This window comes from Dipodomys spectabilis, unplaced genomic scaffold, assembly GCF_019054845.1.
Source record: "Dipodomys spectabilis isolate Male_0828 unplaced genomic scaffold, ASM1905484v1 ptg000319l, whole genome shotgun sequence".
Classification (NCBI taxonomy): domain Eukaryota; kingdom Metazoa; phylum Chordata; class Mammalia; order Rodentia; family Heteromyidae; genus Dipodomys; species Dipodomys spectabilis.
This window is the reverse complement of record NW_024870996.1, coordinates 5,528,807-5,541,824: the sequence shown is the minus strand read 5'-3', so window position 1 is coordinate 5,541,824 and position 13,018 is coordinate 5,528,807.

Here is a 13,018-nt window from a genome sequence, read left to right as displayed (position 1 = left end):
GGCTTCTACTTCTTTGTTGGAGCTCTATTTTAGGTCTTTTATGAACTTCTTTAACTCCTTAATATGGTTTTCAGTATTTATTCTCAAATCTCTTGATTGGTTATCATATAATTGCACAGATTTTCTTTTTGTTGGGCTTCACCCAGCAGTACCTTGTGGCCTCTAAGGATTTCCTAATCTTTCTGTTTATGGATTCCATTAATGCATTCATTAGTCATTGTTTTTTTTTCTCATCTTGCTTATGCAATTCCTCATTTACTCTTTGATCAACCTCCTCATGCTCATTAATTACTGTATTAAACTTTCCTTGTCCTCATCATCCTCTCATATTTTCCTATCATGTTCACAGAGAGTCTTTTGCAGGCTTTCAAACCTTTCATTCAGCATGTGTACCAGTAGTGTTTGTAGACCATTTTGGGAACTTTCCTGTGAATTATTTACTCATTTTTATTCTTTATTTTGAAAATAACATACAGAGGGGTTACAATTACATAAGCAACTAATAAGTACATTCCTTATCAAGCATTGTTGCCTCCTCCTTTGTTTCATCTTCCCATACCTTCCCATCTGCCCCCAAACCCTGTGTCAGTGTTGTAAAGCTCGTTTTTCAAAATAACGTCTTGTACATCTCATTGTTGCAATGGGTTCACCTGTGTCCCTATTTAAACATTTTGGTTTTCCCTTCACCTGCACAAATTATACCCACATCAAATATAATGAAAACAGGAGTTATACCATAGGAGGGACACACAAAGCAAAATTAAATAATCTCATAAATATGTTAGAAATAATAGCAAGAAAGAAAAAAAGAGTCCTTATCTTGTATAGTTGTTCAATCACTTTGTACAGTAGTAAGAAGGTTACTCAAAAGACTCCACATAGGCCTCCCCTATGAACCAGCAACCCACTTTTGGGCATTTACCCAAATAATCACAAAAAAGACCATACTAAAGCTACCAGAACAAGTATTTTTATTGCAGTATTATTTATGGTAGCTTAGATATAGAACCAACTCAGATGGCCCTCAGAAAATGAATGGATGAAGAAAATGTGGTGTGTTACAAGATCATGTCATCTGCAAAGAGGGAGAGTTTTATTTCTTCTTTCCCTATTTGGATCCCCTTTATGTTTGCATCTTGTCTTATTGCTGTAGGTAGGCATTCTAATACTAGATTGAAGGGAAATGGAGAGAGTGGACATCCTTGTCTTGTTCCTGAGTTAAGAGGAAATGGCTTTAGTGTTTCACCAATGAGTATGATGCTGGCTGTAGGTTTGTCGTATACAGCCTTTATTGTATTGAGGAATATTCCATGGATTCCTAATTTTTCCAGAACCTTCATCATAAAGGGGTGTTGGATCTTGTTGAATTCTTTTTCTGCATCTATTGAGATAACCATGTGGTTCTTATCCTTGCCACTGTTGATGTGATGAATTATGTTAATTGAATTGCATATATTGAACCAGATTTGCATCCTTGAAATGAATCCTGTTTGATCGTGGTGTATGATTTTTGGGATGAATTGTTGAAGTCCTTTGGCCAAAATTTTGTTGAGAAGGTTTGCATCAATGGGTCTATAGTTCTCTTTCTTTGATGAGTCCCTGCCTGGTTTTGTGATGAGGGTTATGATGGCTTCATAGAATTGTTCTTTCACTTTCATTGAAGAGTTGTAGTATTGGTGTGAGCTCTGCTTGTAGAATTCCGTTATAAACCATCTGGTCCTGGACTTTTCTTAGATGGGAGGTCTCTTATCGCTGTTTCTATTTCAGTGCTTGATATGGGCCTGTTAAGATGGTTTAACTCATCTTGGTTTAGTTTTGGCATGTCAATATTTGCTAGGAAAAGTTCCATTTCTGCCAAGTTCTCAAACTTATTAGGATAAAGTTTGAGAAGTATTCCTTTATAATGTTCTGAATCTTGATTGTTTCTGTGGTGATGTTTCCATTCTCATCTCTGAGTTTGTTAATTTGGGTGTGTTCTCTTCTTTTTCTGGTAAGGTTTGCTATGGAGCTGTCAATTTTATTAATGCAACGTATAACTTCAATGTTTCTGAATTTGGACAAGTTTGCTTTCTGGTCTAAAATTTGATTGGTTTTTGGAAAATATTTCATATTCTGGTAAGAATAACGTTTATTCTTATGCTGCTAGGTGAAATATTCAGTAGATGTCTGTTAAATCTAGTTGAACCATGCAGATGCTTATATCTGCGGTTTCTCTGTTGAGTATTTGCCGAGTTGATCTATCTATGGGGAAAGTGGTGTATTAAAATCCCCAACAATTAATGTCTTTGGAAATATGTGGGATTTGAGGGAAAGTAGTGTTTCTTGGGTAAATTTGGGTGCTTTTTTGTTTGGCGAATAAATACTTAGAATTGTAATATCCTCCTGAAGGAGACATCCATTAATTAGTATATAGCGACCTTCTTTATCTCTTCTCACGTATTTTAATTTGAAGTCTATTTTATCTGATATTAGGATTGCAGCTCCCACATGTTTATCGGGGCCATTTGCTTAGTAGATTTTGTTCCAGCCTTTCACATTGAAAATGTATTTGTTTTTATGGGCAAGATGTGTCACCTGAAGGCCACAGATAGATCTTGCTTTTTAATCCAACTAGACTATCTCTTAACTGGAGAGTTAAGTCCGTTAATGTTGAGAGATAAGACTGAGATGTATTTGAGAGTTACTGCCATTTAATCCACCTTCTTGGGGGCTGCAGCTACTGGGTTCTTCGTATGGTTCTTGGACTTTCAGTTTGGGTGCGGTTTCTTGGCCTTTATTGTGGTCTTTTCGTTTTCTATGTGTAGGATATCTTTAAGAATCTTTTGTAGGCTGGTTTGGTGGAGATATATTGTTTTAATTTTTCTATGCTATGGAAGGTTTTTTATTTGGCCTTCAGTTATGAAGGAGAGTTTAGCTGGGTAAAGTATTCTTGGTTGATAGTTGTTTGTCTTTAGGGCATGGCATGCATCATTCCAGACTCTTCTTGTTTTGTCTCTGCTGAGAAATCTGAGGTGATTCTAATTGGTTTCCCTGTATAGGTGATTAATCTTTCCTCCTTGGCAGCTTGAAGGATCTTTTCATTGGTCTGAACTGGTTCTGTGTGGACCATAATGTGACGGTGGGATGTCCTATTCTGGTCTGGTCTATTTGGAGTTCTATAAACTTCTTGTATCTGAATAGGCCTATCATTTTGCATGTTTGGGAAGTTTTCTGCTGGGATCCTATTAAACAAATTCCCTAGACCATTAACTTCCATTTCTAGGTGCTCCTCTACACCCATTATCCTCAGATTATGCCTTTTGATGGTGTCCTCCAAGTGTTGGAAAGATCTATTATATTTCTTGGACTTGTCTTGGATGGTTGTATGTTCTTGCTCTATAATATCTAGGCTGTCTTTAATCCCTGAGATTCTCTCTTCTGCATGGTCTAATCTGCTGGGTAGACTTTCCATTTGATTTTTGTTTCTTTTCCTTGTAATTGGTCAGCTTTGGTGGCTTCAAATTCTTTGTTGAAGCTTTGTTTTGGATGTTGTATGAAATTCTTTACTTCCTTAATTTGGTGTTCAGTGTTTATTCTCAAATCTCTTAGTTGATTGGTTATGGTTTCCTTGGGATCCCATTCCTTCCGTTGGGCTCCATTCAGCATTCCCTTTGTGGTCTCTCTTACTTCCTTCAGCTCTTTGTTAATGGGTCTCATGAATGCCTTTAGTGACTTTTTTGTATTCTCATCCTGCTCGCTCAATTCATGTATCACTCTTTGCTTTGCTTCCTCACGTTCACACCATTCCTGCCTTTCTCTTTGAGTGTTCTCAAGCAGCTCCAGCAATTCCTATAGCAGTTTTTGAATACCTTCCTCACGCTTATGATATTCCTGTATTAACCTTTGGTTTGCCTCCTCTTTCTCCCTATCACACGAATACAGGGTCCTTTGTATGTTTTCAATCTTTTCATTTACCATGTTTACCAGCAGTGTTTGTAGAGCTACTTGGGAACTCTCATATGGATTATTCATTATCTGTTCTGTCACCTGATTATCTTGAGTGGGAATTGAGATACCTGGACTTGCCATTTTTCTTTTGTTTTTCTGGCTTACTCTGCCCATTTGATATGAAAGTAACGTAAGTTTTGTGCTAGAACACTATCTTAAGGCAAGCATCAACCAAACTGTGTTGTTGCACAGTCAAAAATGTGCAGATACAATGTAGTGCAACAGATATATCTATTCAATGTCAAACAAGTATATATGAATGGGATACAAACCAGATAGAAGAATTTGGGAAACCAGAAATTATTAGGTTTAGGGAGAAATGTGGGTGAAAATAGGAATAGAGTGATATGGGAAGACTCAGGGAAAGTTAACTTAACTAAGTCCTAATCTCAAAGCAGGAAATAGGTTGGATAGGATGAAAATAGAGAGAGAGAAAAAAGAAGAAAAAGAGAAAAAAGAGAAAAGAAAAAATAGAAAAGTCAAAATTTTAAATTAAAATTGAAATGATTCAAAATTATGAAGATTTCAAAATGAAATATTCAGAGAAGAGCGTGGATATAATGAAAGAAAGGGAGAGATACAAAGGAGACATGAAAAACTCAAAAATAAAAATTCTTAAAATATTATATAGGTATAAAGAGGTGGTACTGCTATTAAGGTTTTTTAAAGTCTAAGAGGTTTTGAATTCAGTAATAAATTTCAGGATTAAATGTGTACAAAATGGGGGATAAGGTCTAATAATCAACTACGAGTATATCTGAGGATGTGCAGAACAGCAATTAAGTCACACAAAGAAGAACAAAAGAGAAGTAAAGGTGAAAAGAATGAGAAAGAAAGAAAAAATATCAGAAGTTCATTAGAGCTAAACAAAAAACAAAAGCTATAATTTTTTTAAAAAGGAAGAAAAACGCACATACAAACTTATACCCCTAAAATTAAAATTATAAGAGGAAGAAAAAAAAAGTTACTAGAAAATTTTTTAAAAGGTAAAAATTAAAAGAAAAAAAATTATAAAAGGTACAAGAAAAAGGAAAAAAAGAAAAAAGTTCATTGTTTTTTTTGGGGGGAGAGTAGTGGGAAGATCCTATATCTGCCTTGTGCCCATAACCAGCCTCTTGTTGGAATCCCTGGCCTGCTTGTGGTGTTTGATTTTCCTGTGGCTGGGTTGGTTTCTTAAATCAGTTTGTTTGAGCAGGCAGAAAAATGCTCTGCTTTACCCAGGATTTTGGATCCTCCTCCCAGGCTAGTTCAATGGGAGGGAGATCTGCGTTGAGTATCACAAAAGAGGAAGATGGCTGTTTCCACAAGTTTGGAGATGCTTTGATGAGGTTACGTTCTAGCTAGAGTTGAGGCCCTTCAGAAAACTGTAGCTTTTCCCTGAGACTCACAGAGCCCAGCCTGGAGTCATTCTCAGGGTTTAGGTTTACTGAATTTCAATTGATTGTAGAGGCTGCTAAAGGGAGGGGCAGCCTCTGGCTCTGTTTTCCCAGTGAAGAAGTCACTCCTGGGGCTGGTGGCCAGAGCTGGGTGACTTTTCCCTGGGTGGAGCTGACTCTCCAGGATCAGGTTAGGTTCTTCTGATGTGGTAAATGACTCTAGTTTTCTTCCAAGGCCTGCGTTGGTGTTAGCAGATCGGCTGGGTCTTTTTCAGTATCAAAGATGGAGATCTCCGGTTGTGTGGAAGGTGGCCTTCCCTCCTCTGCTCCCTGAGAAAGAGTGAGGACGTCAGGCTTCTAATGACGTTGAGTCTTGCTTTCTGGGTTGTCTCTGATCTGCGAACTGCAGGATGAAGATGTCTGCTCCTTTTTGGTTATTGCTGTTGAGTAGAATCTGCTCACCCACCGCGTCTGGTTTTTTCGTCCCAGACTCTCTGTACTGCAGGTATGGCAACTATGGACGCTGCCACCACTGCTTCGCAGCAGCAGCAGCAGCTGGCAAGTGCTCAGAACTGTCTCCTTGCCTGGATTTTCCCTCTCTGGCCTAACTCTCAGTACTGTGCTGGCACACCTGGTGTGATTCTCTGGCTTAGGACAGTTCACTGGCACAGTAAAACTGCTTTCTATTTGAGACCTTGTTTAGCCTCCAGCTTCTCCTCTGCTATCTTCTAGACTCCCAATATCCCTTTAAGAATTTTGTAATGTTTGTAAAGCAATTACAGTCACAGTATGTAGCGATAATAGGGAAAGCTATAGAATGATGTAGAATTATTTATATTTTTATAAATATATGTATATCAAATGTAAATATTGCAATCAACAGAACAATGTGAGAAGTTCTAAATTATAAACCCTGTTTAAAATTAGTTTTCACATATCTGTATCTTCAGACCTGTACTGAAAGGGAACAGCTATATTTTTAAACCTTCTAAATGTTAGAGATCTTAGGGTTATCCTAATTGAGTGATAAGAGAATATTTTAATCAGGAAACATAAAAATTATTTATTTTAAATATTATTTCAAGGTGCCATATTTTACATATTTATACTTGGGTTAATCCTATTATAAGCATGGGAATATTTCTGCTTTCCTAAATAATGTAAGAAAAATTATGTTGTTTCAACTAAGGAGGCATAAGTTAAAACAAGATTGCACCAGATCAAACCAAATACTTCAGAAACATGCATAAGAGAAAATTACAGGGAGAAACTGGCAAGAACATAGCAAGTGCTGAGTATACACACATTAACACAGTTTGTCACACAGAAGCAAATTAATACCTTGGGGGGAAAAATGGAAAGTATTCCTTTGGCCACTATATTTTCACATGTTCTCTTTACACAAATATCTAGACTATTGTTATACTTCCCTCCTAAAAGAACGATAATTTGAGCTTACAATTATTTTCAAAATGATGTTAAAATATTTGAATCATCTTTAGGTTACATTAACCGGTTTTGCCTAAATTTATAATTGGGAAATGATATTTCCCTAGCAAACTGCCTTTGGGGATTTTCTTTCCAGGAAATTCAAAGAGAAAATGGAGAGTATTTCAGAGTCAGCAAAATGAAGTGCTGTCTCATAGTGACCAACTTTTAGAAGTTTGAATAAATTTTAAGAAATAAATCAACCTTTATCTGAAAAGAAACAGAGCTAGTGATTTTATAACCACACATACATTGTTGTTCTTGTTAGGTCAGGGGTGCATCTTACATACAATTAAATGTAGAATGATTGAGTATAATTACTATTAACTGCATAAAATGTAAATCCTATGGAATGTCATCTGAACATTGTCTATGCTCTCCCAGGGCACCTATCCTTGAGGACATTCACTTAATCACTATACCCTTCCAGGCAGAAAATTAATTAAATGAATATATAACTCAATTCAAAATATAGTACAGGTAATGAAAATTGTCACTCATTTTCCACGTTAGTATACCCAAGATTATTTTGGGAGTTGTTTCTCAAAATGTGTTTATTGATGAAATGTGTTCCCTATTTCAGAATTGTCAGTGACTTTTGATTATTGATGGTGAAGTTTTTATTCATAATTTAGTGATTATGAGTCATTAGTCAGTGCCATCTCTGATTGATTATTCTTCATTACACTTGCTGGTGACGCTTTTATTATTTTCCACTTCATTTCCCACATGAGTTTCAGGAAATGTGCTTGTCTTCTGGATTTCTGTCTCCAGAGTCGCTACAAACTAGGTAGAACTGACTATTGCAGAAGATATTCAAACACTTTCCTCTTTTCCTTAAATCCAAGGCATTGCAATGTCTCCCATAGGTCTATGTTTAGAAACTAAGTTGATGTGAAAAAAGAGAAATGTTATCTCAGGATATGAAACATCTGAATAACTACTAAATTCATTTGAAATTCTCTTTTAGATATGAAGATTTCTCAATATTTATTTAATATACATTTTGAACTTACATGTTAATAATGTTTCTAGAATTAATCCTGTACTATTACTTGGTGCATAGCATATGGAGTATAAACAGCCAAATTCACATAACTATTCAGATTAATTTAACAAAAAAATTTTCCTTTCCTTTTTATTGTGAAAATACTGTACAGAGGGGTTACAATTACATGGGAAAGATAGTGAGTACATTTCTTATCAAGTATTGTAGCTTCCTCCTTTGTTTCCCCTTCCCATCCCTTCCCATCCTCTCCCTCTCCTCCTACCTAACCCCCCTCCCCCCCACCAATGTTGTAAAGTTCATTTTGACATAACGATTTGTACTTGTCATTGTTTAATGGGTCCTCCTGTATGAATATTTAAATGATTTGTTTTTCCCTAAATTTTTAATAAAATTTTATTTTAAAATTGTATATTTTGTTTAGTGAACTTTGTAGAGCATTTCTACATTGTGCATCATAGGTTGAATTATGAGGAAAAATTCTCAAGAAGCTACTGAAAAACGTCTAGTCATAAAGATGTTTCTGTGCCTGGATAATGTCATTTTTTGAAAATATACTTTGATACTTATCTGTGTACTATTACTAAGTGTTAGGAAACAATGCTAAAAGTTTCCTAGCAAAGACAAAGGTTTATATTTTGGGAGTGAATGGAATATTGGCCAGAAATTTAGAGAGTAGTTCTACAATTATGTGATAAGACCAATATTACAATTAAGTATGTAGTGTCCTGGTATTTCAATCAAACCTAGAGAATATGACAAGAGAATGAACTTGTAGGAAGACAACTAATATTCATAAAATCTATATACATACATGTGTTGATAGATCTGTTCTCTTCACATCCTGAAGAGTCTAGAAAATGCACAAGTTACCCCGAGTCTACAGGCTACAAGCTATCCCTCACAAATTAATACTGATTCATTCCTCCTCAGTATTTCTTCAGCCAAACCAAGAATCATTTGAAATTACACACTAGGCACACGTATGCCCATAAAAGGAAACTCTTCCATTTCATGACCAATAATATAAATCTTTAACTTACTCATCTATACCCATGAATTCGACTGTATTGATACTGTATTGCATAGGAATCCAACCAATGATTATTCACAAGATGGATCTTCCTAAACTATGCTTCAGACTATTCCATTTTTCGTCAAGAATGTTGTGTTAGGGAAATAAACCCTAAGATATGTATTCAAATGTTTTTTTCTTTCATGTGATTTTTTCGAACACATTTATAAGATGATTTCTTTGTTGCTTTCTATGTCCCTCCCCCACGGTATAACCCCTGCTTTCACTGTATTTGATGTCGGTATAATTTGTGCATGGGAAGGGAAAAAAAACAAATCGTTTAAATAGGGATACAGGCGGATCCATTGCAACAATGAGATGTACAAGTCCTTATGTCTAAAACGAACTTAACAACTGTGGTGGGGGGAGGAGGATTTGGTGGGGGCACGGAGGAAGGATGAGAAGGGATGGGAAGGGGAAACAAAGGAGGAGGCTACAATGCTTGATAAGAAATGTACTCATTATCTTGTCCATATAATTGTAACCCCTCTGTACAGTATTCTCACAATAACAAAAAAGAATGTTGTGTACCAAAGTACCAAATCAACTACAAATATGTGAGGGCAAATATATATGGGGCAAATTACACACAAGTTGAAAATGAGCATAGACATCAAGTATGGTTCCATAAAAGTGTTTTTGTTATACTCGACAGTTACAATCCACTCTTCTTGAAACGTTTTAGAAATACATTGACACATTTCCAGAAGATGCATATCCTCTTGCCTGAAAAATATATTTTCTTTACAGAATCATACTAGCTTCACAAATTGCATTTTACCTCCTCAAAAGAAAACATTTTGAATGATATTTTGTGTACACACAAGAACCTGGTTTTTCCTTTCCTCAGATATTGGAAAGAGCTACTAGAATTCTTGTTCAGATGAATTTACAAATGTAAATTATTTAGATGGATGTGACACTTGTGTAGTAAGGAATTTTCATGGTCTTTCAGTACAGAGTAGATAATTGTAAGTTTGTATAAGAAGTCTAAAATTATGAAAGTTTTGTTATATATTTATTAGACTCTACAATTTTAACAATGTATGTAATGGAAGATGATACTCATAAGAAAACTTAAGGACAGTGAAAAATGAAGTATGATTTGTTCTCTGTCTGGAAACAAATGTAGATTTGATGATTGATGTCTCCATATTCAAAACTTACCATGTCTATGTGGAACAGACATGGTGAATTCCAATAAAGACATAAACACCTGGGTTTACTTGTGGATTCAATGTAAGGTTGAACAGGTAGAAGAATCAAAATGAATTCATTTGGTTGAGTGACCGTCATTATATAAATACATACATATATATTTATGTATGTAAATAAGATGTAGCTAAAACAATGAGAAATGGTTTGAATTCATGATTTGGTAACAATGATTCCAACAAGAAATAAGAGAAAAATATTATTTAGTTTCTGTGGAAAAGACCCGAATGTGTATTTCTGTATTCTTCATATGAACAAGAACGTCATTAGTAGTTCAAGAGATATTCAAAAACAAATAAGGGCACATCATCACTTATTTTCAACAAATTTCATCCTTTCTGTTCTACTTTCATTTCCATTCTAACTTGTTCATTGCATACAAACCTTTTCACAAATTATGCTTGGACACTCTCTGTCTTAACACATTCAAAGTTAGTTGAACATTTCAAGTGTGACCCTAGTCAATCTATTATTGTCCAATCTTCTTATTGTTCAGTTCTTTAAATCTTTCCCTAATGTTCCCCATTCAGGTTCAGCTATGCCTTGGCAGATGTTCTGAAATATGTCTCTTTTGCAATATTTGTGAATGTATCATGATCCAGGAAAATAAGAAAAAAATATTCACATGGTTGAATAGAATAGAAAAACCACAGTCGATTTTTTATATAATATTATTGCAATGAATTTAAATAAACATGATATTTTGATATCCATTTCAATATTTGTGAAGGGATGCATAAAAACAAAGCACAAAGAGTGATTATTTCATGAGATGTATTCTTTAAAAGGATACATGCTGTATGGTGGGCAAGTAAAATATAAAGAGATACCATGAAAATACCTTCAGTTACAATTAAAAGAAATGTAAAAAAAAAAAAAATGAAATGATTTCCCATTATTTTATGTAAAGAAAAAATTCCCTTTAAATTGGAAGTCACATTGTGAAGAGGTATGAAGTAAATATATTCATCAGTCCAGAAAAATAACTAACCTTGAAGAAACATATACATGTCACCTGTCCGTGTGAAGAGTTAAATCTTGGACTTTGAAATGAATATAGAAAAATGTCCATTAACTAGGTTAATGGAAATATTAACTAGGTTATTATATAACCTAGTTATATAGTTATCATATTATATGTATTATTTATTATATAATATATAAAATATATAATAATTATACATTATATATTATATTATATATTATGTATATTATATTATATATAAATATTATATAATATATATTATATGTTATATATTATATCATTATATATATTATATAATATATATGATATATAATATATAATGTAAAAGTATTATATATTAATTATTAATATATATAATATAATAATTATATGTAACATACATAATATTATAATACATAACATTATGTATATAATAATTAATAATTAATATATATTATATATATACATATTACATAATATATTATATATAATAATTTAATATACATTATATATGTTATGATTTAATATATGTATGATATATATAATTATATCATATATATCATATATATCTTATATCTTATATATATTATATATATAAATAAAATATATATAATGTAATATATATCTTATATATAATATATATATATTATATATAAGATATATATGTATATTATATATATATTATATATAAGATATATATTACATTATATATATTTTATTTATATCTTATATATATTATTATATGTATATCATATTATATATACTTCACACATAATATAATATATATAACATATTATATAACTATAAATATCATACATACATTATATTATATATTATATAATATATATATTTTATGATATATATTATATCATTATATAATAATATAATATATATAATAAATACTATATAATATATATTATAGCATCATATAAGAATATAATGTATATAATATATATTATATTATATAACCTAGTTATATAATCTCATATAATATTATATACTATATAATATTAACTAGGTTAATATTTCTTCATTAAAATTACTTATTTGAATATATATGGTTATGAGAATTCCATGTCAGAAGCACACCAAGTTTTCGAATGCATGGCTGGGTTCGAGCCTAGCGTCAGATGTTTGACTATCAATGGCCCAATCATGGATTCAGTTCTCATTACCAAAGAAGTCATAGAAGGAAAAAATTTCTGGACAACCTGTGATTAATGTTTATCATGACTGAGTAAAATCTAGAATTGAAGGCAAGCAAAAATATCGTCAATTTTCAATTCCAAAAATTATAGTAATGTGCTCTACTTCAACTTACATTTCTTGAAACATAGTAGCGAAAAATTGTAACACCATTTCGTTTGTACACACACACACACACACACACACACACACACATACACACACAAATACATACACAAAAGATTTGCAGCTACAAATGGACGGGACAGGAAACAGGAATATCAGATCACACACACAAATTTCCTCACACATATATAATGACAAAAATAGGGTTGGGTAAATTTTAAAAGACATGAGGACGTAACATGGTCTACATAGTCACATATTCTCCCTTCAATTCACAGCTTCTCAAGTATCATCCAATTTTAGAAACCAGAAAAATTATGATTCATATGTAGGACATATTAAACTCTCACTGGCTCTTATCTTGATGAAAGTATTTCTGAGATTTTGGAAATACCAGCGAGTAAACCAAAAATAAAAGTGATAAGTATTGCATTACAGGCCTGTCTTTGGTTCTTTTTATTTGTGGTTGGGCTTGAAATCTGGGCTTGCGGACAGTCCCTGAGCTCTTTACAGTTCTAATGCTCTATCAGTTGATCCACAATGCCACTTCCCATTATGGGGTGATGTGAGTGTTACAAAGGTTCCTGTTGACTGCC